This window comes from Elephas maximus, chromosome X, assembly GCF_024166365.1.
Source record: "Elephas maximus indicus isolate mEleMax1 chromosome X, mEleMax1 primary haplotype, whole genome shotgun sequence".
In the NCBI taxonomy this organism is placed as follows: Eukaryota; Metazoa; Chordata; class Mammalia; order Proboscidea; family Elephantidae; genus Elephas; species Elephas maximus.
In genome coordinates, this window is record NC_064846.1 from 141,315,637 (window position 1) to 141,339,581 (window position 23,945).

General features: G+C 38.1%; 1 pseudogene; it reads left to right on the forward strand.

The window, feature by feature from the left end:
- The first annotated feature begins 306 nt into the window (after positions 1–306).
- The window catches only part of LOC126068820 (N-myc proto-oncogene protein-like), a 38,298-nt pseudogene continuing 14,659 nt past the window's right edge, over positions 307–23,945 (forward strand).

Sequence of the window (23,945 nt, forward strand, 5' to 3'; positions counted from 1 at the left end):
ATCCCTTCTATATGCACAATATTTGACTATAAAATATATGAATGACTAGTTTCCATAGGCATATCTTATATTTCATTTGGTGTCTTAGTCAGGGTTCTCTAGAGAAACAGAACCAGTGAGATACATGTGTATGTATACACACACACATACACTCCTCACGTACCTACTGTCTCCTTATCTGACATTTCACATTCACAACAATAGTAAAAAATCTAGTGCGAGACTATTTTTCGCATTAAAAAGGAGCTAAGGGGGAGGAGGAGGGCATCTTATTACCTGGATGGGGCAGAAGAGCTTGGCTAGACCATGGTGAGTTCGAGGCAGACGGACAGCTCCGAGGAGGGGGAGGTGGTGGGCAGCTCAGCCAAGAGGAGGCAATGGGAGCTGGGGCCACAAAAGTGGGATGGTGGGGGGGGGAGTCGGAAATCCTGTCTTCCAAAAAAGCCTCTCTGCTGCCTCCGCTGCTTCTGTTGGGCCCAGGTGGCCGGGCCTCACCTGCCCACAGGCCCGAGAACTGCCCACCGCTAAGGCCTGTCTCCAGGGCCCGCGGAGTAGGAAGTTGGAGAGGTGAGGCGCGGCTGTCCGAGTGGAGGCCTGGAGAGTGGCCAGGTAATGGTGGGCCCCTGCTGCTCTGTAGGTGATGGGCAACCCCTGACCACCACCCCTGCCACCCCTGACGGGCTCCTTGGTGGTGGAGAAGGGGGACCTGCCATACCACGTGCATCCTGAGACACACCACGGTGGTTCCCCATTGGGCAGTGAGCAACTGGGGGGGCGGGGTGACACTGACACCAAAGACGGGGCATTGGCATAACACCGATTGATTTTTGCATAATGACTTGGTCTTTGGAATTTAACCATGTGGATATATTCACCCAGGAGTGGGTGTATATAGATATAGATGCATACGTATATATTTATGTGTGTATATACACACATATATGTACGATTACTTGATGGAATTGGCTAACATGATTGTGGGGGGCTGTCAAATTTAAGGTCTTTGGGTCAAGTGGCAGGCTGGTAATTCCTGCAGGCTTGTGTCCCCAAATCCATAAGTCAGGTGATAAGAAGAGTGAAGAGTAAGAAAGTTCAGGCAAACTGTCCAGAGACAGAACACACCTTAGGGAAACTCCCTTTTTCCTCTTAAGGTCTTCAACTACTTGAATCCTGCCCACATTTTGGTAGGTAATTTGTTTTACTTGAGGTTGGCTGATTTAATCACATGTAATTAAATACATGCAAATTAAATAACAGCAGCTAGATGACTCGACGGCAGTGGGTTTAGACTAGTGTTTAAAGAGCCCTGGTGGCGAAGTGGTTAATTGCTCAGTTGCTAATCAAAAGGTCAGTGGTTCAAACCCATCAGTTGCTCCACAGGAGAAAGATGCTTCCATAAAGATAACAGCCTTGTATACCATATGGGGCAGTTCTACTCTGTTCTGTGGGGTAGCCATGAGTCTGAATCAACTCGACAGCAACGGGAGACTAGTGTTTTACCAAACAACTAAGCACCATAGCCTAGCCAACTTGACACATAAAATTAGCCATCACACTTGGAAATGAGTGTTTTCCATCTTAGTAATCATCATGGAATGATAAACACTTGCCAGTATTCAAAACATTTAAGAATATTTTTTTTTAACTTGTGCTTGTGGTTATATTTCCTCATTAGAATTTCCTGAGTGATGAAATACTGTCAACATTTTGAGAGAGAGGTAGTTTTAGATTTTGAAAGACAAACAGGATGGCTTGAGATATACCTGGTGAAAAAGTGACTGAATTTCCAAAATTACACTGTTGTTATTTTATTGTTGTTTATTTTGTCCAAAACAGTGTGGCTATAAACTGATATGACTGACTTTGAAGGCAATCCCAGAAAAGGAGATACAAAAATCAGAATGTACCGAAAAGTCATTAAGTCATTATTGAAATAGTTCTGTAATTTCTTAATGTGAATATCTGAATTGACTATTCCTGTTCCTGTGCATGAAATTGTCTAAATACTGCCATTACATTGTTGAACTCTATGTAAGCACTTAACTAATTAGAGATCTCCTATTGCTTACATTTTCAAATTATTACCACTACACGTGAACCCGCACATATAATAGCCACAACAATGGACTCAAACATATCAAAGATCATGAAGATGGTGCAGGATCAGGCAACATTTCGTTCTGTTGTACGTGAGGTCCCCGTGAGTCGGCACTGACTCGATGGCAACTAGTAACAACAACAGCACACACACATATAAAATTTTAAATGGACACCATTATATGTGTTTCCTTGGTGATGTTGACTTCAAAGAGTTACTAGCCAATAAGTAAAAGCCACTAGAAATTGCTCTGGGATAAAGATGTGTATGATGAGTTCATTTTAATGAAACAGCACCAGGAAACCTTTTTCCTACTGCTTTCTTTACTTTATCTGCCATATTTTAACAGCTTTAAGTATTCCCAGTGCGGGCCCCTCTTTACATCTTTTTCTGTAGCCTGTTCTTTTACCACAGTCAGCTCTCTTACTGGATGCTAACCATCTGTACCTCACAGAAGTGTCCAGAACAGTGTGAAAAAGTGTTTGCCTAGAGTACTGCCCAGGAGTACGGAGCCCATCTGAGTTTGGGGACAGCAGCCAGCCGGGTCAGTGCCTGCCATTTGCTGTTCCCTCCCTGTCTTCAGGTGTGTGTCCCAGCAGTCGCCATCATCTCCTGCTGCTTTTGCACAGACAAACATACCTGTTTTCTCCAGCTGTCTCCAGGAAATTTGCATTATGACTTTTCCTAACTAACCCTTTTGCATCACAGTTAACGTGAGCAAAGGAATTCTGCAAGAATCCTTCCTGTTTATGGGAAAAAATTCCATTTGGGGATGGGGGGACCTACTTAGATCAAGATGCCTGGCAAAAGGAAGCATGTGAATAAACCCTGGACAAATACCTTAGCACCCGATGATAAACGTAGGTGAAGCTTTTGGTGGTTTTCAAAATGTTCACTCCAATCTCCAAGAGCAATGCCTAATTTCATACTAATTTTAACCTTGGATATGTGAATAAAATCTTGCCTCTTTTATTTATAGAGGCATTTTTTATTCCAACTATGAATAACACGGAAAATATATTTTCAGACTAAAATATCTAAGATTTGGAGGAAATCTTCGCACACACTCACATACACAGAGGTGCACAGGTAGATTTATCACAAGGTCAATGGAGCCTCAGCCTCAGGGCCCCTCAATTCCTGGGCCCCTGCCAAGGCTTGGGAGGGGCTCTAGCAATGTGTTCATCGGTCACATTTTTTTTTAATTTGCTAAAAGTAAGCTATTGTAGCTACAATCAGTTAAACACTGTCTCTTACCAGTCTGACTTCCATTTCAGGTTGAGTGACATTGCAGTGATGATGGACATTTTTAGAATATGGCCAGGCCACGGGGAAGTTGTGTTTCCATTTAGTATGGGCTTAGTGGGATGTGTTCATGTGACTCACAATCGCTACCGCGTATAGTGAGTGAAGTTATTGCTAACCACCCTGATACAGGAATGGCTTCCAGGAATGCTCCTGCTACCCAATGTGGCAATTCCCCTGAGGTAATGACGTGATGTTTCAAGACCAGAAGTCATAAGACAGACATGGATATGCCCTTGAAGGGGCAGATAGGTTTTAAAGCTCATCTGTGGAACATTCTTCCACTGGTTAGACACAGAATTTAAGCATTGGTTTCAGTCAGTCCTCATCAACGAATACCCCAAATCAAAGTTCTCTCCTGTCAGTAATATTCAGAATTGCAGAATATATCATTTTAAATGCATCATGATGAGAACTGTACAACATACCACTGTTTGGGATCATTCTACTTGTAAGGCAGTGATGTGTAGTCTACTGGAACGGCGAGTGTGTCTGTGGGGTCACATATTTTATGTCAACATATCAGATCCTGTCTTTGCATATTCCGCCCATCTTGCCCTGATGAAGAGAAAACAGCATTTCATATTGTCACCAACACAATGCATGGCTTGAAAAAACAAGTATTCGTGTGATAAAACCCTGCACATATTCATCAGCAAGTCAATGTATGAATTAAGTCTAAGAGTAGTTTGATTACACACTTTAATAGTTTAATTTAAATGCATTGGCATTATTCTTATATGTGTTTTAACATCAGATCTTTAAAGTATTTTCCGAATTATCGATTACGTGTAAATTCAGAGTGGGAAAAATGCCTATAGTAGCCAAAAGTGTTAAAGAACATGGTTGTTTCTCAGATTTTAAAAGATTGTAATATATTTGACTTATTTTCTCTTCTGAAAGATACATTTACTCTCGTATTTAATTTTCTCTGTAGTCATGTGTTCTCTTTAAAGGAGGCCCACTCAAAATGTAAAGCTTCAGGCCCCACCTATCTCCATCTGTGTGCTTCCATTCCTTCTTAATAACAAAGCTAGTTGGCAGTCAGCCTTCTCAAACACCTCTGGTGATATGAAAGTCACTGCTTCCAGAGGAAGGCAATTCTACTATTTAATCACTAGGAATTGTTAAAAAGTTATTTTTTAAGGAAAAATCTATCTCCATATAGTTTCTCTCCATTGGATTTTATTTTCCAGTAAAGATGAACAGGCTAATTCCCTCTTCCACCTCAAGGCTTCGTTGATTTTTAACTAGCGTACACATCAAAATAAAAAAGGAAATGATGAGAGAGAGACAGACAGAGAGGACACATACCCAGACCCTTCTTTAGACCAAAATAAATCCGAAGACCTAGGGGTAGAATCCACCATGTTCATGCAAACACTTCACTAACTCACTAATTGGTTTATTTCCACACATATGTACTGAGTGATTACCATGTGCCAGGGACTATCCAAGTCCTGGGAACACATCAGTGAACAAAACAGGAAAAAATCAGTCTCACATGGCCATGGAAAGGCACTGAGGAATATACTAGGTTCCCTACTAATCAGTACTTTGAAGAAGAGTAAAACAGCAGTAGTGTTTTACTTGCTTATTTAAGAAGTATGTATTAATCTTTGACACAAGATAATAAGGCCCTTTGGGAAGGAAAAACTACAATAAACTATGCACTAAACTGAATCTACTTAAAAATAGTATTGTAGTCAAGGTATAGTCATAGCTCTCTGGGAAAAGGTACAATCTTTAAATAATTAATTTAAAAAAAGCAATTATGGAAACTGACATTAAGTAGGTGAAAAATGAGCTGGTCCAAGAAAAAGATACACAGCCTAAACTTCTGTTCAATCCACCCAACATCCAATAGTTCTCAGCCCGGATATCCAGCTCACCTGTGACTTATGTGTCTTTGCTCAAGTTAAGGACCCCTCTCCAAAAAAAAAAGACAAAAAAAAATCTTTATATAAAAAGCTGCCACAATATCTATTCCAATATCAATGATGTTGGAATTTTTTTCTTTTCTATTTGAAGATTGTGTACTTACAGCGAAGAGGACTTGAAGCACTTACTGATGAAGACCAAAAACTACAGCCTTCAGTATGGGTTACAACTCAACATAAAGAAAACAAAAATCCCCACAACTGGACCAACAAGCAACATCATGATAAACAGAGAAAAGTTTGAAGTTGTCAAAGATTTCATTTTACTTGGATCCACAATCAAAGCCCATTGAAGCAGTAGCCAAGAAATCAAACGATGCATTGCAGTGGATAAATCTGCTGCAAAGGACCTCTTCAAAGTGTTGAAGAGCAAAGATGTCACCTTGAAGACTAAGGTGCGCTTGACCAAGCCATGGTATTTTCAATCTCATCATATGCATGTGAAAGCTGGACAATGAATAAGGAAGTCTGAAGAGAATTGATGTCTTTGAATTATGGTGTTGATGAAGAATATTGAATATACCATGAATTGCCAGAAGAACGAGCAAATCTGTCTTGGAAGAAGTACAGCCAGAATATTCCTTAGAAGTGAGAATGGCGAGACTTATTTTGGACATCTTATCAGGGGATACCAGTGCCTAGAGAAGGACATCATGCTTCGTAAATAGAGGGTCAGTGAAAAAGAGGAAGCCCCTCAACAGGATGCACTGACACAGTGGCTGCAACAATGGACTCAAACATAGTAATGATCACGAGGATAGCGAAGGACCAGGCAGTGTTTCCTTCTGTTGCACACAGGGTTGCTGAGTCTGAACTGGGTGGACGACACCCAACAACAACAGTACTTTCAGATATATGGGCTGTTTGGGAAAAGACATTTTAAACTAGAGCAGTTTAAAACACCCTTGCCTCATACAATCCATTAGAGCTAAATTACACAGGCCTCCCAATCATTTGACAACCAAGCTCTTTATGAGGAAATGGCCAATATCAAAAGAAGAGTGAGTGACAGTTTTTTTTACAACATATTTTAGAAGAAATGAGCTGATGAAAAGACTTCTTCTGACAAAGAGCAAATGGCATGAAATTGGGGTAAATGTTCTACATACAGCAATGACAAAGGAAAGTAAATGGAAAATTATAGCTTTGGTGCTTAACTGTATCCAAAAGAAACCACTAGTCTTTTCAGAAAGAGCTATTTAGTCTGGCAGTTCCTAAGGCTGTAATTTTCTTCTCATTTTGTTTGCTACCTTAATCTAAGATCCTCTGGGAAATAAACTAAAGGGAATTTTCAAGCACTTCTTCCCCTAGGTCTCTGTAAGCCGAATAGAATGAAGCATGTGTCTCTCCATCCTCTCTGAATGATATTTGCTTTGGATCTTTTGTACCTTTAATTAAAACTCTGTGTGACATTTGCCATCATTGTGTGGGTCTGGATTTGTATGGTTCTCACTTCAGAAATGGTTTGTTTGCTTCCGGACACTGAGTGCAATTAAAGGAAGTGAGTGGAAATTATACCTCAGGTAATAGATAAATAAGAAACAAAAACAAAAAAACACCAAACCCACTGCCTTTGAGTGGATTCCAACTCATAGCGACCCCATAGGTGTAATTTTTAGGGAGAGCAGACTGCCACATCTTTCTCCCGCAGAGCTGCTGATGGTTTTGAACCACTGACTTTTTGGTTAGCAGTTGATCAGTTTAACCACCGCACCACCACAGCTCCTTCAGGTGATAGATAGATGGGTCAGTAAACTAAGATGTCCCTAGATACGTTTGACAAAAAATGTTGATTGGAACATAATCCAATCAATGATTGTTTCTCTGAAATTAAACTATTTATTAAAATATTGGATGCACATTATTAATCTCTCCTGAGCTTCCTCTTCATCTTTTATCAATTCTATCCCTCTTCCAGTCATTTTTCCAGGGTAAAAATTTTGAAATGCATATGGAGTCATGTTATCCCACTGCCTAAATCCCTTCGGTGGCGTTTGATTTATACTATGATAAAGGACTGATAGGTGAAACGCACTTTGATCCTCCCCAGCTCTTTAGCCTCACCTAGCACCATGTTTTCCTTCACAGTTTATGCTTCAGCCATTCTGTCCTTTTTCCCATTTTTCTGAAGGTTTCTTGCTTCCCCTGGCTGAAAGGCATTTTTGTATGTTTTTCCCTCTATCTGGGATAATTTCTCACCCTGCTATTGACACATTTTTTTTAAATAATAGTTCATTGTGTTTTAGGTCAAAGTTTACACAGCAAATTAGGTTCTCCTTTAACAATTTTTTTTTAACAATTTTTATACCAATTGTTCCGTGCCATTGGTTACAATTTTTACAATGTGTCAGCAGTCTCATTTCCATTCTGTTTGTTCTGTTTCCATTGATCTACCATCCCTTCCTTCCCCTCCTTGCCTTCCCATCTTTGCTTTTGGATAAATGTTGATCGTTTGGTCTCATATAGTTAGTTACTCACAGGTGATATTGTTTATTTTATGAACCGATCTATTATTTGGCTGAAAGATGACCTACAGAAATAGCTTCAAATCCAAATTCAAAGGTTAGGGCAATAGTCTCAGGGGTTCCTCTAATCTCTATCTGTCCAGTAGGTCTATCTTTTTTTTTTTTAGGAATTTGAGTTTTGTTCCACATTTTTCTCCCATTCTATCCGGTACCTTATATTGTGTCCCTGGTCAGAACGGTCAGTACCGGTAGCCAGGCACCATCTAGTTCTTCTGGTCTCAGCTTAGAGAAGGCTGTGGTTTGTATGGGCTTTTAGCCTCATGAACTAGCTTCTTCTTTGAGCCTTTGATTTCCTTCATTCTCTTTTTGCTCCTTATGAGTAGATACCAATAGTTGTATCGTAGGTGGCCACTTGTAAGCTTTTAAGACCCAGTTGCTACTCACCAAACTAGGATGTAGAACTTTACCTTTTTTAAAAAAACTATTATTTATGTCAATTGACTAAGTTGTCCCCAGAGACTATGGTCCCAAGCCTTCTAACCCAGTAACCCAATCCCTCAAGCTGTTTGGGTATGTCTAGGGAGCCTCTGTAACTGTTATATATGTGGATATATATGCGCACACACAAACATATATATATACACATGCTTACAGATACACCTATATATGCATGTGCATTTACTCGAGTATGCCATTCTATATACACATATATACATTCATATCTACCCATGTAACCACACACATATTTTTTGGTTGTTTTTACTGTTGTTGCAAAATTGTGTATAACAAAATTGTAGCATTTCCCTAAATTGTCCCTTTTTCTTATATACTTCTTAGTGTTCCAGTTGTACCGACTTAATGGATATTTGGTCTTGTCTTTTCCATCACCAAAAGTAACAAGTGTCTAACCAAAAAAAAAAAAAAAAAACCCCACTAACAAGTGTCTACTACCTAGAAAGTAATTCCCCCTGCTTTTCCCTCTCATCCCTGGTAACCATCAAAGAACGTTGATTTCTGCTTGTATATCTATTCTTGATTTTTTTATAATAGTGGAACCATACAATATTTGTCTTTTTGTGATTGACTTATTTCACTCAGCATAATGTCCTCCAGATTGATCCATGTTGTGAGATGTTTCCCAGATTCATCACTGTTCTTTACAGTTGCATAGCATTCCACTGTATGTATGTACCATAGTTTATCCATTCATCTGTTGATGGGCACTTAGGTTGTTTCCTTTTTTTTTTTTTTTTGCTATTGTGAATAATGCAGCAATGAATATGGGTGTGCATATGTCTATTCGTGTCACTGCTTTTTTATCTCCAGGATATACACCTATGAGTGGGATTTCTGAATGATGAGTATTTCAGTTTCTAGCTTTTTGAGGAAACATCATACTGGTTTCCATAGTGCTTATACCATTTTGCAATTCCACCAGCAGCGTATAAGAAGAGTTCCAATTCCCCCACACCTTCGTCAGCATTTGTTGTTTTCTGTATTTTGTTTTTATCATTGCTGTTCTTACAGAAGTGAGACGGTATCTCATTGTAGTTTTGATTTGCATCTCTAACAGTTAATGATCTTGAGCATCTTTACATGTATTTCGTTGGCCACCTGAATGTTCTTTTTAGTGAAGTGTCTCTTCCTGTCCTTTGCCCATTTTTTGATTGAACTGCTTGTCTTTTTGTCATTGAAGTTTTCTATACATTTTAGAAATTAGACCCTTATCAGGTATGTCATTGCCAAAGGTTTTTTCCCAGTCTGTAGGTTCTCTTTTTACTCTCTTGGTAAAGTCTTTAGATGAGCATAGGTATTTAATTTTTAGGAGGTCTCAGTTATCTAATTTATCTTCTGTCATTCTTGCATTTTTAGTTTTGTTTGGTAGACTTTTTATGCTGAAGATTAGGTCTCCTACTATTGACCCTATGTTATCTTCCAGGAACTTTATAGTTTTAGCTTTAACATTTAAGTCTTTGATCCATCTTGAGTTAGTTTTTGTGCATGGTGTGAGTTAAGGAACCTGTTTCATTTTTCAGCATACAGATATTCGGTTTTGCCAGTACCATTTGTTAAAGAGACTGTTTCCTCCCTATTGAATGGACTTTGACCCTTTCTTGAAAATCAGATGTCAGTAGATGGATGGATTTACTTCTGGGTTCTCAATTCTGTTCTATTGGTCTCTGTGTCTGTCACTGAATCAGTACCAGGCGGTTTTGATTACCATGGCTGTATAGTTAAGTTTTGATGTCGGGAAATGTGAGGGTTCCTACTTTATTCTTCTTCTTCAATACTGTTTTTACTATTGAGAGCCTCCTTCCTTTCCATATAAAGTTGGAAGTTAGTTTTTCCATTTCATTAAGGAATGTTTTGGGGATTTGGATTGCAATTGCATTATATCTATAGATTGCCTTTGGTAGTATTGACATTTTCACGATGTTAAATCTTCCAATCCATGAGAATGGACTGTTTTTCCATTTATGTAGATCTTTTCTTTTTTATTTCTTGCAGTAGTGTTTTATAATGTTCCTTGTACAAATCTTTTACATCCTTGGTTAGGTTTATTCCGAGGTATTTTATCCTTTTGGGGGCTATTATAAATTGTATCCTTTTTCTTTGTTTCCAACTTTCACATTCACGAAAGTTGGAAACGAAGAAGGATCAGTATTTGGAAAATACGACCTTGGTGATGGAAACAGTGCCAGAGATCAAATGATAGAATTTTGCAAGACCAACGACTTCCTCATTGCAAACACCTTCTTTCACCAACGTAAATGGCAACTACACACATGGACCTCACCAAATGGAACACACAGGAATCAAATTGACTACATCTGTGGAAAGAGACGATGGAAAAGCTCAATATCATCAGTCAGAAAAAGGCCAGGGGACGACTGTGGAATAGACCATCAACTGCTCATATGCAAGTTCGAGCTGAAACTGAAGAAAGTCAGAGTAAGTCCATGAGAGCCAAAATATGACCTTGAGTATATCCCACCTGAATTTAGAGATCATCTCAAGAATAGATTTGACACATTGAACACTAGTGACCGAAGACCAGATGCGTTGTGCAAGGACATCAAGGACATCATACATGAAGAAAGCAAGAGGTCATTGAAAAAACAGGAAAGAAATAGAAGACCAAGATGGGTTTCAGAGGAGACTCTGAAACTTGCTCATGAATGTCAAGCAGCTAAAGCAAAAGGAAGAAATAATGAAGTAAAAGAACTGAACAGAAGATTTCAAAGGGCTGCCCAAGAAGACAAAGTATTATAATGACAAGTGCAAAGAGCTGGAGATAGAAAACCAAAAGGGAAGAACATGCTTGGTGTTTCTCAAACTGAAAGAAGTAAGGAAAAAAATCAAGCCTCGAGTTGCAGTAGTGAAGGATTCTATGGGGAAATTATTAAACAACGCAGGAAGCATCAAAAGAAGATGGAAGGAATACACAGTCATTATACCAAAAAGAATTAGTTGATGTTCAACCATTTCAAGAGGTAGCATATGATCAGCAAACCATGGTACTAAACGAAGAAGTCCAAGCTGCTCTGAAGGCACTGGCAAAAAACAAGGCTCCAGGAATTGATGGAATATCAATTGAGATGTTTCAACAAACAGATGCAGCGCTGGAGGTGCTCACTCGACTATGCCAAGAAATATGGAAGACAGCTTTCTGGCCAACTGACTGAAAGAGATCCATATTTATGCCTATTCCCAAGAAAGGGGATCCAACCAAATGAGGAAATTATAGAACAATAATATCATTAAGATCACAGGCAAGCAAAAGTTTGCTGAAGATCCTTCAAAAATGGCTGCAGCAGTATATCAACAAGGAACTGCCAGAAATTCAGGCCAGTTTCAGAAGAGGACATGGAACAAGGGATATCATCGCTGGTGTCAGATGGATCCTGGCTGAAAGCAGAGAATACCAGAAGGATGTTTAACTGTGTTTTATTGACTATGTAAAGGCATTCGACTGTGTGGATCATAACAAATTATGGATAACACTGCAAAGAATGGGAATTCCCGAACACTTAATTGTGCTCATGAGGAACCCTTTACATAGATCAAGAAGCAGTTGTTCAGACAGAACAAGGGGATACTGAGTGGTTTAAAGTCAGGAAAGTTGTGCGTCAGGGTTGTATCCTTTCACCATACCTGTTCAGTCTGTATGCTGAGGAAATAATCTGAGAAGCTGAACTCTGTGAAGAAGAACGTGGCTTCAGGATTGGAGGAAGACTTATTAACAACTTGCATTATGCAGATGCCACAATCTTGCTTGCTGAAAGTGAAGAGGACTTGAAGCATTTACTGACGAAGACCAGAGACCATAGCCTTCAGTATGGATTACACCTCAACATAAAGAAAACAAAAATCCTCACAAGTGGACCAATAAGCAACATCATGATAAACAGAGAAAAGATTGAAGTTGTCAAGGATTTCATTTTATTTGGATCCACAGTCAACACCCATGGAAGCTGTTGGTGTTGGGTGCCATTGAGTCGGTTCCAACTGATAGCGACCCTATGCACAACAGAAAGAAACTCTGCCCGGTCCTGAGCCATCCTTACAGTCGTTGTTATGCTTGAGCTCATTGTTGCAGCCACTGGGTCAGTCCACCTCGTTGAGGGTCTTCCTCTTTTCTGCTGACCCTGTACTCTGCCAAGCATGATGTCCTTCTCCAGGGTCTGATCCCTCCTGATAACATGTCCAAAGTATGTAAGCCCATGGAAGCAGCAGTCAAGAAATCAAAAGACGCATTGCATTGGGCAAATCTGCTGCAAAGGACCTCTTTGAAATGTTGAAAAGCAAAGATGTCACCTTGAAGACTGAGGTGCGCCTGACCCAAGCCGTGGTATTTTCAATTGCATCATATGCATGTGAAAGCTGGACAGTGAATAAGGAAGACTGAAGAAGAATTGACGCCTTTGAATTGTGTTGACGAAGAATATTGAATATACCACAGACTGCCAAAAGAACGAACGAATCTATCTTGGAAGAAGTACAACCAGAATGCTCCTTAGGAGCAAGGATGGCAAAACTGCGTCTTAAATACTTTGGACATGTTGTCAGGAGGGATCAGTCCCTGGAGAAGGACATCATGCTTGGCAAAGTACAGGGTCAGTGGAAAAGAGGAAGACCCTCAACAATGGGGATTAACACAGTGGCTGCAACAATGAGCTCAAGCATAACAACGAGTGTAAGAATGGCGCAGGACCAGGCAGTGTTTCGTTCTGTTGTGCATAGGGTTGTTATGAGTTGGAACCAACTAGACGACAGCTAACAACAACAACATAAATTGCATTGTTTTCTTGATGTCCTTTTTCGGAGTCCTCTTTGTTAGTGTAGAGGAATCCAACCGATATATATGTGTTGATCTTGTACCCTGCAGCTTTGCTGAATCCTTCTATTAGTCCCAGTAACTTTCTTGTGGAGTCTTTGGAATTTTCAATGCATAGGATCACGTCGTCTGCAAATAAGGATAGTTTTACCTTTTCTTTTCCAATTTTGATACCTTTTATTTCCCTTTCTTGCCTTATTGCTCTAGCTAGGACTTCCAGTACATTATTGAATAAGAGCAGTAATAAAGGGCATCCTTGTCTCATTCCCATTCTCAAGGGAAATGCTCTCAATCTTTCTCTGTTGAGAATAATATTGGCAGTTTTTTGTGCATATATGCCCTTAATTATGTTGAGGAATTTCCCTTCTATTCCTATTTTGCTGAGAGTTTCTATCAGGAAATGGTGTTGAATTTTATCAAATGCTTTCTCTGCATCAACTGAGATGATCATATGATTCTTTCCCTTTGTTTGATTTATGTGGTAAATGATTGATTTTCTAATGTTGGACCGTTCTTGAACACCTGGTAGGAATCCCACTTGATCATGATGTGTTATTTTCTTTATATATACATATATACACACATATATACTGTTGAATTCCGTTGGCTAGAATATTTTTGAGAATTTTTGCATCTATATTCATGAGGGATGTTGGCCTGTAATTTTCTGTTTTAGCAGTGTCTTTGCCTGGCTTTGGTATCAGGGTTATGCTGGATTCATAGAATGCAGTAGGAAGTATTCCTTCCTTTTTTATGTTCTGGAGTAGTTTTAGTAGAATTGGTGTGAACTTTTCCCTGAATGCGTCATAGAATTCTCTAATGAAGCTGTCTGGGCTGGGGCTTTTTTGTTGTTGTTGTTGTTGGGAGGTTTTTATGACCTCTTTGATTTCTTCTTTTGTTATGGGTCTGTTCAAATTTTCTACCTCTATTTGTGTTAGGTTAGTTAGGTAGTATGTTTCTAGAAATTTGTCCATTTCTTCTGTTTTCAAATTTGTTGGAGAATAAATTTTCATAATATTCTCTCATGATACATTTCATCTCAGTTGGTTCTGTTATAATGTCATGCATCTCATTTCCTACTTTGGTTATTTGGATCTTCTCATTTTTTCTTTTGTCAATGGTTTGTCAATTTTAATGATCTCAAAGAACCAACTTCTAATGTTGTTGATTCTTTTTATTGTTTTTCTGTTTCCTATTTCATTTATTTTTGCTCTGATCTTTAAAATTTCCTTTCTTCTGCAGACTGTGAACTTCTTTTGCTGCTCCTTTTCTATTTGTTCTAGTTGTAGTGTTGAGCTATTGACTTTTTTGCCTTTTCTTCTTTTTTGATGTGAGCATTAATTGATATAAATTCTTCTCTGAGCACAGCTTCTGCTGTGTCCGAAAGGTTTTGGTATGTTGTATTTTAATTCTAATTTGATTCTAGGAATTTTTTAATTTCATTTTAAATTTCTTCTAATACTCAGTAGTTTTTAAGTAAGGTGTTATTCAGTGCCCATGTATTTAATGTTTTTTCTTGTTCTTTCTGTTAATCATTTCTAGTTTTATAGTGTTATGATCAGAGAAGGTGCTTTGTATTATTTTGATGTTTTTGAATTTATTGAGGTTTGCTTTGAGGCCTAAGATATGGTGTATTCTGGAGAATGATCCATGTGTGTGGAGAAGAATATGTACTCAGCTGCTGTTGGGTGGTGTGTTCTGTATATGCCTATGAGGTCAAGTTTGTTGATTGTGTTATTTAGATCTTCTGTATCTTTGTTGAGTTTCTTTCTAGTTGTTCGTTCATAATCGAAAGTGGTGTATTAAAGTCTCCTACTATTATTTGTGCCCATTTCAAAGAAAGGTGATCCAACGGTGTGCAAATTATCAAACAAAATCATTAATATAAGACGCAAGTAAAATTTTGCTGAAGATAATTTAAAAACGGTTGCAGCAGTACATTGACAGAGAACTGTCAGAAATTAAAGCCAGATTCAGAAGAGGATGTGGAACAAGGGATATCATTGCTGATGTTAGATGGATCCTGGCTGAAAGCAGAGGCTACAAGAAAGATGTTTACCTGTGTTTTATTGACTATGCAAAAGCATTCGACTGTGTGGATCATAACAAATTACGGACAACTTTGCAAAGAATGGTGTCTCAGTTATCTAATGCTGCTATAACAGAAATACCACAAGTGGATAGCTTTAACAAATGGAATTTTATTTTCTCACAGTCTAGGAAGCTAGAAGTCCAAACTCAGGGTGCCAGCTCCCGGGGACAGCTTTCTCTCTCTATTGGTTCTGGGGCAAGTTCCTTATCATCGATCTTCCCCTGGTCTAGAAGCTTCTCAACTCAGGGACCTTGGATCCAAAGGATGCACTCCACTCCCAGCACTTCTTTCTTGGTGGTATGAGGCCTCTCTCCTCTCTGCTCTGTTCTCTTTTATATCAAAAGAGATTGACTCAAGATACAGCCAAATCCTGTAGATTGAGCCTTGCCTTGTTAAGGTAACTGCCTCTAATCCTGCCTGATTAACATCATAGAGGTCAGGATTTACAACACATAGGTAAGCACATCAGATCACAAAATAGTGGACAACTACACAATACTGGGAATCACGGACTAGTCAAGTTGGCACACATTTTTGGGGAACACAATTCAATCCATAACAAACAGGAATTCCAGAACACTTAATTTTGCTCATGCAGAACCTGTTGTTCAAACAGAACAAGGGGATACTGTTTGGTTTAAAATCCGGAAAGGTGTATGTCAGGGTTGTATCCTTTCACCATATTTATTCAACCTGTATGCTGAGCAAATAACCTGAGAAGCCAGACTATATGAAGAAGGGTGTGGTATCAGGATTGGAGAAAGACTAATTAACAACCTGCAATATGCAGATGACACAACCTTGCTTGCTGAAAGCCAAGAGGACTTGAAGAACTTACTGATGAAGATCAAAGACCACATTCTTCACTATGGGTTACACCTCAACATAAAGAAAACAAAAATTATCAAGAAAGAGCTGCAAGGAGCAGAACACGTCTTTTGGACCTGGAGTTCTGGTGCGGAGAAGCTCCAGTCCAGGGGAAGATTGATAAGAAGAACCTCTCTCCAGAGCTGACAGAGTGAGAAAGCCTTCCCGTGGAGCTGACACCCTGAATTTGGACTTTTAACCTACTACTGTGAGGAAATAAATTTCTCTTTGTTAAAGCAAAAAAGAAGAAAACAAAAAATTCTCACAACTGGACCAATAAGCAACATCGTGATAAATGGAGAAAATTTTTTTTATTAACTTTTATTGAGCTTCAAGTGAACGTTTACAAATCAAGTCAGACTGTCACGTATAAGTTTATATACACCTTACTCCATACTCCCACTTGCTCTCCCCCTAATGAGTCAGCCCTTCCAGTCTCTCCTTTTGTGACAATTTTGCCAGCTTCCAACTCTCTCTATCCTCCCATCCCCCCTCCAGACAGGAAATGCCAACACAGTCTCAAGTGACCACTTGATATAATTAGCTCACTCTTCATCAGCATCTCTCACCTACCCACTGTCCAGTCCCTTTCATGTAAATGGAGAAAATTTTGAAGTTGTCAAGGATTTCATTTTACTTGGATCCACAATCAATGCTCATGAATGCGGCAGTAGAGAAATGAAACAGCAAACTGCTACAAAAGACCTCTTTAAAGTGTTAAAAAGTAAAGATGCCACTTTGAGGACTCAGGTGCACCTGACCCAAGCTGTGGCATTTTCAATCACCTCATATGCATGTAAAGCTGGAGAATGAATAAGGAAGACTGAAAAAGAACTGATGCCTTTGAAGTATGATGTTGGCAAAGAATATTGAATATACCATGGACTGCCAAAAGAATGAACAAATCTGTCTTGGAAGAAGTACAGCCAGAATGCTCCTTAGAACCAAGGATGATGAGACTTCATCTTTTGTACTCTGGACATGTTATCAGTAGGGACCAGTCCCTGGAGAAGGACATCATGCTTGGTAGAGGGTCAGCGAAAAAGAGAAAGACCCTCGATGAGATGGATTGACACAGTGGCTGCTACAATGGGCTCAAACATAGCAATGATTGTGAGGATGGCTCAGGACCAGGCGGTGTTTCGTTCTGTTGTACATAGAGTCATTGTGTGTTAGAACTGTGTCAAAGTAGCTAAAAACAACAGCAATGAATATGTGGAAAGAATATTTTAAATACAATAATATTTACAATAGTTCAAAAATAATATATATATACACGTACAAGACTTGCGTGTGTGTATATATACATGTACAAGACTTGTGTGCTAAAAAACTCTAAAACCTCATGAAAGAAATCAAGGAAGATCAAATTCATGCAGAGACATACTGTGTTCATCAACTGAAAAGTTCAAAATATTAAGGATGACAATTTTCTTCAAGGTTTAATGCAATTCCCATTAAAACCTGAGAAAGATTTTTACTAGATATGGACAAACTCATTCTAAAAGATATGTGGAAAAGCAAAGGAACTGAAATGAATAAAACAATTTTGAAAAAGAAGAATAAAGGGGGAAGAAGTCATTGACCCAATATCAAGACTCATTATATAGCTACAGTAATCAAGACTGATGTGTATCAACAGAGGGATAGACCCATAGATCAGTGGGATAGAATAGAGGAAACAAACACACTGGAACAAATATGGCCACCTAATTTTTGACAAAGGTACAAAAGCAAGTCAATGGAGGAAGGATAGTTTTTCACCAAATGGTATTGGAGAAATTGGATATCCATATACACACACAAATACATAATTAACCTCGTCCCAAGTTTCACATGAAAACTAATTCAAAATGTATCATGGTGTAAATGTACTATAATTACATTTAATGTAACCATTGTGGGATACTGAGTGAAGGGTAAGTACACCTCTCTGTGTTGTCTTTGCAATTTCCTGTGACTCTTAAAAGTAAAAATTTATCTTAAAATAATAAAAATTTTAAAATTCAGTGAAGGTTTTTATAACTGAATTTTCCTGAGGATATTATATGGTGAATGGCTGACATTTTAAATAGTATTTAAAAATATTTCTTTATACCCTTTGAGCATCACACATTAATGTGAGATATTGATTATTGTATTTAATTTATATTTTCACCAAATGACAACTATTAAAAATCAATATTTCAGTGAAGTATATGCTTAAGCTAAATATCACCACCATGCGATAAAATTCTGGGATTTAACAGTGAAACTGAAATGTTATAAAAAAAATAATATTATAATTTCATTACTTAAATTTGTAATTAAAACAGAAAATTTTGATATTATAGAGTAAAAACCAAATTTGTTGCCATCGAGTGGATTTTGACTCATAGCGACCGTATAGAGTAGAAACAACTATTTCTCAGGACAATCCTTGCTAGGTTGCTCTGGCAGTCACTATGCTTCACATCTGTGATACTAGGTAGACACTTTCACTAAGACCAATAGAAGAACAAGATTTTTTCTGGCCAACTCTGCTAGTATAGGGTACTACTTGTGGGGAACACTATCAAGAAGTTATTGTTGACTTTCTTTGTAATGACTAAATAAAGTCAGGACTTGTCTCCTCTACAACTCGTAAACTGAGAATTGAAAATTTAGTGCGTATTGATAACACCACTTCATTAAAGCCATTCCACAAGCTGTTCACTTAGATGTTTTCTAGAAGGAATTTTATATCTAGAATTCATCAGTTTAACAAAATTTTTTCAATGTTTTTTAAAAAAATCCTTTATCTTCAATTATGGAAAAATATTGGTGGTCTACAACAATCATTTTAATGAAATTAAAAAAAAATTAGCCCCCATGAAGACATAACTGTAAGAAATGGTCTACTTTAAGGATTTTTCTAAAGCCTGTTGTTTTGAAATGTGTTTGGTGAGAACAAAAAGTATATGAGGAGCCTCATTTTTATCCAACACTTTCTCTTTAAGTCACAGTCTTCATGTTTATCTTTACTTCTGGATTCAATATTTATCACCAATGCATATGATTTTATAGAATTATTCATACTAATGTAAGTTTGTTGTGGCAAAGTGAACATGCTGTGTTAAAGTCATCCTCTCAAGATTTGAAGAATGTACAAATTGACCTTTTTCTCGTAAACAATTCATGGCCTAATAAAATAAAATGTGCAATTAAATGTTAGGTATGGTTCTTAAATCTTACTTTATTTAATGCCACCCAACCAAAAAAAAAAGTGTATTTTTAATCTATCACTATGTTTGTGCCTTGTATTATTTAAAATGCTATAAACATTGATGTCTTAAAAAGACATCTAAAATTGTCTAGTTAATATACACTGAACTTTCAAACAATTTTTCTTATTTATCTTACAACTATGTATATAAAATTAACAGTTTTCACAATTGTCATGGATTGAAATGTGTCCCCCCCAAAATATCTGTCAACTTAATTGGGCCATGATTCTCAGTATTGTGTGATTGTCCACCATTTTATGTGATTTTCTTATATGTTGTAAATCCTATCACTATGATGGAATAAGATGGATTAGTGCCAGTTATGGATGAGGTCTACAAGATTAGGCAGTATCTTCAGCCAATCTCTTTTGAGATATAAAAGACAGAAGTGAGCAGAGAGACATGGGGACCTCATACCACCAAGAAAGCAGTGCCGGGGCAGAGTGTGTCCTTTGGACCTGAGGTTCCTGCGCTGAGATACTCCCAGACCAAAGGAAGACTTATGCATCAAAGGACCTTCCTCCAGAGCTGACAGAGAAAGCTTTCCCCTGGAGTGGGCGCCCTGAATTTGGGCTTCTAGCCTACTGGACTGTGAGAGAATAAACTCTTTGTTAAAGCCATCCACTTGTGGTATTTCTGTTATAGCAGCACTAGATGACTAAGACAACAATCATCACGAATTATAGCTGCACTTCAATCTTAGGATGATAAATATAACCGTATACCTCAACTAATTGATAGAATAGCAACATATAAAAATAATATATTCGTGTCAAATTAAATCTTTAATGGTCACCTATATTTGAAAGTGAGTATTCAGGAAATTAACAAAAAAAATTCAATTGATATGCCTGAGGGTATTATTGACAGGGCTCAGCTGATTAGATTCAATGATAATTTTTTGCAATCACGGACTTTTAATCAGGCAGAAATTCAAGGATACCAGAAATTATGTTGAATCGGGCAATCAGCTTTTCTGCCTTCCAAAGACCGAGCCTAAAGTCAAAGCTAAATAGTAGACTATGGTTTAATGCAGAGTCAAAACACAAACTTTAGTCCTTCACTTTTCGTTATACCATAATAGACTAAAGTTAATATTTACGTAGTCAAGCTTTTCAGATATTTTTCCTTTCCACCTTGATGTACTTTTTGTACCACATATTTTGTCTCGTACTAACTGTGCCGGCTTTACTATATCTATATGTGGTTTTATTATAAGATTGTTCCATCATAATAAACCAGTTGCCATTGAGTGAATTTTGACTCATGGTGACCCCATGTGTGTCCGAGTAGAACTATGCTCCATAGGGTTTTCAATTGTGGATTTTCTGTATGTAGATTGCCAGGCCTTTCTTCTGACACATCTCTGGGTGAACCACCAACCTTTGGGTTAGAAGCCAAATACTTAACCATTTGAGCCACTCAGGGACTCCTCTCAATCATGACAGTGGGAATAATTACATCTTCTTACTAAATGTTATAGAAAGCAGAAGGGCTTTTTTTTTTGTCCTATGTTTTAATTCTGTATTTTAGACTAATAGAATTTTTCCATCTTATTTCCTATCCCTGGATGATTAAAATTACTTCTAACAACTAGACCCTATTAGCCATACACAAACAAACAAAAAAAACCTGTTATCATCGAGTCAGTTGCAGCTTATCAAGACTCTATAGGACAGAGTAAAACTGCCTCGTGGTGTTTCCAAGGAGCAGCTGGTGTTACCGCAAATCATGGATTCAAGCCACCTGCCACAAAGCCAATACTGAGACAGGAGGAGGTAAGCAGTAAGAGGGCTTTATTGAATACCAGTATTCAAGAGACAGAGGGGGTTAAATTTCTCCCAAATTCTGTCTAGTTCTAAAGCACTAGTGGGAGAGTTTTATAGGGGCAAGGTCAGGGTTGCCTAATGTTTTGATCACGCAGTCCACAGATGGTCTTATACATCACAAAACAACTACAAGAAACTATTAAACTAAAGATATGCATGTAAGACATCTGGACTCTACCCATTAATCAGTATATTTCTAACAGGCTAAAAAAACTCACATAAGAATCTCTCGGCTAGTGGAAATGCCCTGCCAAGTCCACTCTGGCTGAGATAGGGAAGAAGAAAGAAAGTTGTAGATTAAAAATGCCAGGCATCTTTTCTAGCTGCCGTCTTACAGGCTGAAGGCCATTTCTCAAGAGAACAAAGAAGAGAAGAGAGACCAAGGCCACAGGAGCTGAGAGAGCTCCATACCCCTTTGGAAGAGACCAGTACAGCCGGTGCAATAAAAAAATGTTTTTAGAGGTTACTTAAAGCATCATTATGGTGTTAGTTATGTCAAGTTCTCAATCACCCATTGTGAATAGGAGAAAACATGTTGTAAGGTATTAGGGTGTTTGTTAAGAGTGGACCAGGCTGCTCAGCCATATTTTGAACAGAACCTGGGCAATTTTCTAAAGACTAGACATTAATCGAAGCTTATACAGTTATACTAAAACAAACAAGAAAATATATTCTCTCTACTTTAATATTAAAACACTGGAGAAAAACTATTTTCTCTACTTCACTGGTGGATTCAAACTGCCAATATATTGGTTAGCAGCCCAACTCTTAACCACTGTGCTACCAGGGCTCCTGTTAGCCATATCTGAACCAAAATCTGAACTGAAAATCCTCTGATAATCTTCACAACTTGAACTCTGAACTGCATTATGTTTTCATTCCCTTTAACTAATTAAGAACATGGGTTCTGCAAATTGTCTACAATATACTTGATTTGAACATTACATTAAAATTAGAATTTAAATCTGGTAAACCAGGATTCACTCTTTAAGAAACTGTCAAGAACTGTTAAGGATCTGAGCTTTTACCCAACTTGCAAGCTACCAAGGTAGCCCGTCACAGTTTCATGGATACTGTCAGAAAACATGAGAATCCTGGATCAGAGACAAGATATGGTTTATTACTCACAGAAAGAGCAGTAGCCAGCATATCAGCATTTGCAGAGGTTCCCTGATCTCCAATTCCCACAGGGTAATGTGAAGAGGGCCGGGTGACATCTGTACACTGCAGTACAGGAGAAGAATATTGAAATTAGTGAACCCAATTTTTTTCTAATGGACAATATGAATGCCTCACGTTTGTCTGGGCAAGAGACATTATCTCTGTCTTCCAAGGCTGTTCACCCGGAAAACATCTTTGAGTACATAGTTGTGAACAAGTGTTTCTGCTTGAAAACGTCTAGAGAAATGTTAAAGACCCATGGAAAATTATCTCCCGATAGAAACAGTCACATTTTCCATTCTTCATAGATAGCAACAATAATAATTACCTCTGCTATGCAACGCTTACTATGTACTAGCATTATTTTAAGCATTTTACCTCTATTAACTCATTGGATTCTCCTCAAAATCCTGTAAGGTTGACACTAGTATTATCGTCAGCATTTCACAGCTCAGAATACTGAGGCAGAGTGGTAAAATACCTTGTCCAAGATCACACAGCTAGTGAGTGGCAGAACTGGGACATGAATCCAGGTAATGTAATTATAACCCTATTCCGGTATCCATTATACCATATGGCCTCTACAGGTTATTATTTACACGTTATGTTATTTATGGTGCTATCTCAAATTATTATTCCATCGCATATATAAGATGTCAGACCCTTGTCCCCTGAAGAAATCTCCGCCTCGAAGTGTCTCCCATACCAAGATAAGGAAGCTCTGATTAATGTATCCACTGCATGACCAAAGAGTCCTTAAGAACAGTACACATAGAGAATGTGATTAGAAGACTGTCAGCGGCCATACCGAATAGAGGAGCAGTTGTGATCTGAGTCTTGTATCATTCACATCCTATTTATTTAAACTTCGGCATGGCCCTGTCTCTTCTTGTCTTGCAGCTTTTCAGATATGGCTGAATATTTGACCCCAACTTTATGTAAAGTATTGATCTCTCAAACATTTTTTATTTAATTTGTTTTGGCTCGTTGAATATAGATAATTTTACTAACATACAATGCCTGATTCTCCATCTCTCCCACAAGGACACTGAGAGGTTTTATAAAAATTCTTAATGAGGTTCATATACCATCTTTCTGTGCTCTTCCCCCTCATCCATCAGCCTAGTAAAAAATGAACCCTGTCAAAAGAAGAAATGAGGTGATTTTTGACTTGACTTGTTATTAATTAATCCATAATGGTGTTTGATAAGTACCACTCCATATCTAAATTCTCATTAAAACCCTTGACAGGGATTAGTTTATCTTAAGAAATGCATTAGTTTTCTCCTCTGTCTGCAAAAAAGCATGACTATGGGAGAAAATTGCATGGCAGGGGTATTTAGCAGTAACGATGTGGCTTTTGCTACATTTGTGTTACTTTGGAGGTAAAACTAGAAGGAGCATGGTATCATGGAAAGAATGTAGGCTTTGTAGTCAGACACCCCTATGTTTGAAACAAAGTGCTGGGCAAGACAGAATGTCCAACTTAAAACAGTGCTTTTATAAGAACTGGAAGCCATACATGAAGAGATCTCCTGAGGACCTGGCACTTAGTAAGTACTCAATTATTATGACATGGTATGTGAAATGAAGGAAAAAGATGAA